Below are 5,535 nucleotides of genomic sequence, written 5' to 3'. Positions count from 1 at the left end.
TGCAGTCCCTGGCTAGCAAGGCTGATTTTTAGGTTAATTCTTAGGTCCTACCACCACTCAGCACTCTAAAAGCTGTCTGTGCTGTGCTGTCAGGATCGCTGTCAGACCACAGCTTCGTCTATCTCCTTTTTTGGTATATTCATGCAAATTCTTCTGCTAGTTGGAGTTTAGTCCACTTCTATATCCTTCCCTTCAAGTCTCAGGGGTCCAGGATTATCTTCTGTGTCTGTGTTAATTTGTTTCCCCCTTTTTTTTTTTTGTTGAAGAGGATCTGTGCAGTCTTTCTGCCTAGTCTGCCATCTTACCAGAACTCTCTAATTTGTTTTTGTTATTGTGTTTAAGGTGAATTTCTTATAGGCAGCATATTGATGGATCTTCTTTTCTTGTCCAATCTGAGAGTACCCTTTGTCTTGACTGGTTCATTTTTCCATTCACATTCAGTGAAATTAATGATAGATATGAATGTATTGCTGTCATTCTTTTGTGTTTTTTGTTGTATTGGTTGGTGATTTCTTTGTTAAATATTTTTCTCTGCTGAATTCATTTTGTTATGGAGTTGTTCTTTTTGTTTTGTTTTGTTTTGTTTTTTTTTCTTCATTGTGTTGATTTTGAGTTTAGTATGTCTTCATGATTTTCTTCTTTCCTATTTTGGTTAGAAGCCTTTTCTTTGTGGTTACCCTGTAGTAAATTCTTATCTCTCTAAGTTTGGAACAGCATGTTGTATATAGACATCCTCTTGACTTCCTCTCCACTTGGAATTTGAAATTATGCCATTTATTCTCCCTATTTGCTTTGTTGTTAGGGTCAACTACAAATTGATTCCTCTAGTTCTCTATTTACCTTTCTGTAAGCTTATTTTAGTCTTGAGATTTCTTTTCCTGGATTGATTTCTACATGATATTGTCAGGTGTTTTGATCTTAATTTGTTGTCCTCTATTATTGGTTTTCTGTTGGAAGGATTCCATTTATCATTTCTTGTAGGGTTGGTTATTTTTACAAATACCCTTAATTTCTTTTAGTCTGCAAATGTCTTAGTTTCATCTTCATATTTAAGGGACAGTTTGGCTAGATACGTAATTCTTTGTTGTAACTCTTCTCCTTCAAAGATTTGTATATGTCATCCCGTTGTCTTCTTGCATGCATGGTTTCTGTTGAGAAATCAGAGCTTAGTCTTACTGATTTCCCTTTGTAAGTAACATATTGTTTTTCTGGAGATGCTCTCAAGAATCTTTCTTTATCTTTGGTTTTGGAAAATTTGATTGATATGTCTTGGTCACTTTTTCTTGGGGTCTATCCTATATGAGGTTCTTTGACCTTCTTGGATGGATATCTTTTCATCTTTTATAATATTGGGAAAGTTTTTTATGGTAAGTCTTTGACAATTTTTCTTTCTCTCTCCCTATCTGTATGTTTTAAACTCCTCTTTTTCTGGAATTCCACTTACACATATAATATTTATTTTTATATCATCCCATACAAGTCTTAAGTTTTCTTCTTTTCTCTTCATTCTTTTTTTCTGATTTTTCCTCATACAAGCTGGTATCATGGGATTTGTCTTCTAGCTGGAAAATGAATTTGTCAGCCAGTTCAGGTCTACTCTTTTGTCCTTCCAATATGTTATCTGTCTGTGATTTTAGTGTTCATCTTCTGGATTTCTAATTGCAGTTTTTGTATGATTTCTAATTGTTCATTTACTTTGTCATTTTGTTTGAAAGATTTTCCTGAGTTCTTCAAGGGTATTGTCTGTCTTCTCTTTGCTTCTCTTTGTGGTTTCTTTGATCTCTTGGAAAGGTATGGTATATATATTTATTCATTCTTTTGAATTTCTTATTAGATATTTCTATTACCTGTTGTTCCTCAGTACGAAGTTCTTTAGTTTGGGCACCTGTTTCCAGAGCAGGCAGTTATGGTGGAATCCACTGATCCACCAGGATGTGCACCTGCATAGATGAAAAGAACCTGGCACAAGTGATCACCTCCAAGAGAAGGCTTTAGGAGTGTGCCTCTTGTGCTTAAGGTAAAAAAGATCAGCCAGTGATGAAGCTGTAGGAAAAGATAGCCACAGCCCCGGAGTCTTTTGGAGAGGTTTGTTGAGGGTGGCATTCAACAATCAGTCAAAGACCTGTGGCCTGAACTCACCAGCTGCCTTGCTGGAGAAAGAAAAGGCAAACTTCTTCCACAAAGATATACCCAGAAATCCTGGGAGGCAACTCCACTCCATCCCAAAAAGAGTTGCTATGAATTAGAATCTACTCAACCGCCACAGGTCTTGTTTGGGGCTTGGTTTACTAGAGGTGAGCTCTTCTATTCCCTTTCCCTTCTTCCCTCCTCTCTCTGAGGCCACTTGTGCCACTAGAAGTCTGACCTGCTTCCCTGTATATTGCAGACCCAGTTCCCACATGCTTACCCTGAAATCCTCCCAATCTGTGTATCATCTGTCTTTAACTCCATGTGTATTCCACCCATGAAGAGTTTCTGTTTTGTTTTGTTTTCCTCCTTGTCCTCCTCTTTGCTTGCAAAGGTTATTCTACTCACCAGAAAGCTTGGCTTCTTTTTTCTCCCTAGTCACTAACCTCATCCAATTATCTTCTCATTAGAGTTTCAGAATTCCAAGATCATTATATATATATATATATGTTTCACTTGGTTTTCCAGGGTCTCTGTTGTAGAGGAATTGGGCAGAGTATGTTAGTAGGAAGGCATCTTGTCTCTGTCTCCTATTGTTGTTTTTTTCCCCCTTTTTCTCCTGCTTTCCCACACAACTTTTTTTTTTTTTTTTAATCTGGCTGAGAACCTTGCCTGCTATCACCTCCATGTTTGGTAGTGCCATCCTGACCCTTTGTATTCAGTGGTGTTTGCTCTCATGGAGCAAGCATGACATTTCTATCTCAGCTTTGTTAGTTGTTAATTTTTACTTCTTTTTCTTTTATTTTGTTTCTTTTCCTTTTTCTTCTTTGTCTTTCTTCTTAGGTGTTCTCTCTCCCCCACACCAAATTTTTCCCTTTACTTTTTTTTTTTTTTTAATCTCCCCTCTTATGTCCCTCCCTGTTTTGGTACTCCATTGTTGCTAGAACAAAAAATACCACAAACCCATGCCTTTAGCAAACAGGGATTTATTCTCTTAGCCTTTAGGAAGCCAGAAGTCGGAGTCCAAAATGCCAGCCCTAGGGGCTGGTTGAAGGTCCCTAAACTTTGGCCTTCTAAGCCAGCTCTGCCTTTTCCTCCCAGCCCACTGAAGGTGGAGGCGTGTCAGCTCAGGCACCTGCTGGCTGCTGAGGCTGACAAACTCAAGGTTGACAAATAAAATTGCACAGTCCCAAGATTATCAAACACCACAGCAGGCCACTAGTTCAAGTCCAGAAACAGTCTCAAGATCATCAGGCAACATGGTAGGTTGCTGAATGAAGACTCATGCAGGGTCCAAGTGCACAAAAACACAGAGACCTTTCTCAAAACATCTTCTTATATATTGGGAGCCGACCACATCCCTAAAATAACCACTCAGATCACTCAGCTGCAGATTCCACCATGGAGATGATTATCAGCCTCATCATGGGGAATAACTACATCCAGCTGCCCAGCCACTCAAAACCAGGCCCAACCAAGTTGTCATACAACTTTAACCACCACACTCGATTCTCCTGTTTGTTTTCTTTCTATCTTTCCCCAGCAGTTGGAAGCCAGTGACCCTACCCAATCCTACAAACCCACACTTATTGCCCCACCCACTGAGCCAGTGCCATCATCCACTTCAGCATTATTGAATCAATAACAGTCAGCAGATAGCACCTGCCCAGCCTGCCCCCAGCTCCTGTGCATAATCAGTTGTCAGAGACCCATGCCAACACTCCCACCACTACTAAATCTGCCCAGTTCTGCCAAACTAGCCACCAGAGTAAAATGACTGCTGTGTTGCTTGGGACAGAGCAAAAAATCAGTTTCATGTAAACCAACATATAATCAAAAAATTAATACAATAACACTGGAATATCTTGGACACAACAGTCAACTTCAAATTACACACACACACACACACACAACACAGAATATGATGTCTCAAACAAGGGAGCAAAGGAGAATGTCAGAAAATCTTGCCAAAGAAATGTTAGTGGAATTACCTGACAAGGAATTCAAAACAATTACATTTAGGTCATATAGTGCAGTGCATTGCTTAATATGGCCCTTCTAGCCATACTCCTCCATTTTGTGATGTATTGTAAAATCCTAGCATCTATACCTGAGGTTATGTTCCCAATTTAGGGTTAATTGTCTGTTACATTTATGAAACAGGTTTAGGGTGGGGTATATCATGAGTCCCACTTTGCCGGAGGGTGTGATTCAAGTTACAACCCCTTATTTCCTTGAGAGTATATATATGAATATTCTGCAATGTTCACTCTCTTGCCCTGCATTTGTTTCGTCATCATAATCTCAACTCTGGTTTCTTGGCATCTGAGACAACAACCAGTCATCTGATCTGCCCATTTGGTTTTGTCAGCCCTTGCAACCACATAAATGAGTGGAATACTCCAGAACAATGCCTGACCAATGGATTTGGGAATTACCATGCTCCACAACCTTGTGAGACATTTTCTTAGCATTTCTTGGGTTCTGTGAGATGTTTCAGTGAAATATGGGACCATAAGATAGGAGGGAGAGTAATGGGGGAGGAGTAAGAGTTGATGATAGAGATGATGGAGTGGTACGACAGTTGGGAAAAGTGGAACATCTTTAACCTCCACCTCATATGGACTAGCCTTGTGTTGATTCTTTTAAAAGAAATTATTCAAACAATTAGTGTCAGAATTGTGGGGTTTGCTGAAATGGCCTAGAATTGCTGCCATATGTGGTTTTAGAAAAAAGGGAATAAACAAGAGAATGAGACCCCTGGGTGGGATTAAAAAAAAAAAAAAAAAAAAAACCCATGGATTGAAGCAGCTGTTATGTTGCAATCAAATACCCAAGGCAAATGCTGTTCATAAGATTTAGGACTGGTGGATCTGACTCCTAAGGAATTAGCTAGTTGGATGTCTATGGAAAATACAGAGTGATAAGGAAAGGGTGAGGCATACAATTCCTTGATTGCTGTTATCAGTAATAGCTGCTATGGCAGGGGGGAAAGAATGTAGGGGTGGATTGAATCAGTCCCATCAGAGCTACAACTGTTAGTCTTAGGGCGTATCTAGAAAGAAAGAAAAAAAAAAAGTGTTGGAATAAAAGGAAGTGCCACTACAACTGCTTGTTGCTTAGAAGGTAGTCTGAGACAGAAACAGGCAAAAATCAAGAAAGTACTGAAATCAGGGTGTATAAGTGTAAAGGAGTTACTTTATTTTATAGATCAGTATTGTCAGCTTCCTGAGGAAGATTTACTAAAATGGACTGTGAAAGCAATTTATTTAGGGCTATGTCTTTTGTTTTGAATGCTACAGAATGGAAGAGTATGTTTGAGTTGATGTAATACTCACAACTCACTATGAAACAGTCATGAATGATGATCCAAGATCGAGTTACATAGTAGGTTAACATGGAGGGGAC

The sequence above is a fragment of the Orycteropus afer genome, unplaced genomic scaffold (assembly GCF_000298275.1).
Source record: "Orycteropus afer afer isolate SDZICR_OR568_19922 unplaced genomic scaffold, OryAfe1.0 scaffold00691, whole genome shotgun sequence".
NCBI lineage: Eukaryota > Metazoa > Chordata > Mammalia > Tubulidentata > Orycteropodidae > Orycteropus > Orycteropus afer.
This window is presented reverse-complemented; position numbering follows the sequence as displayed.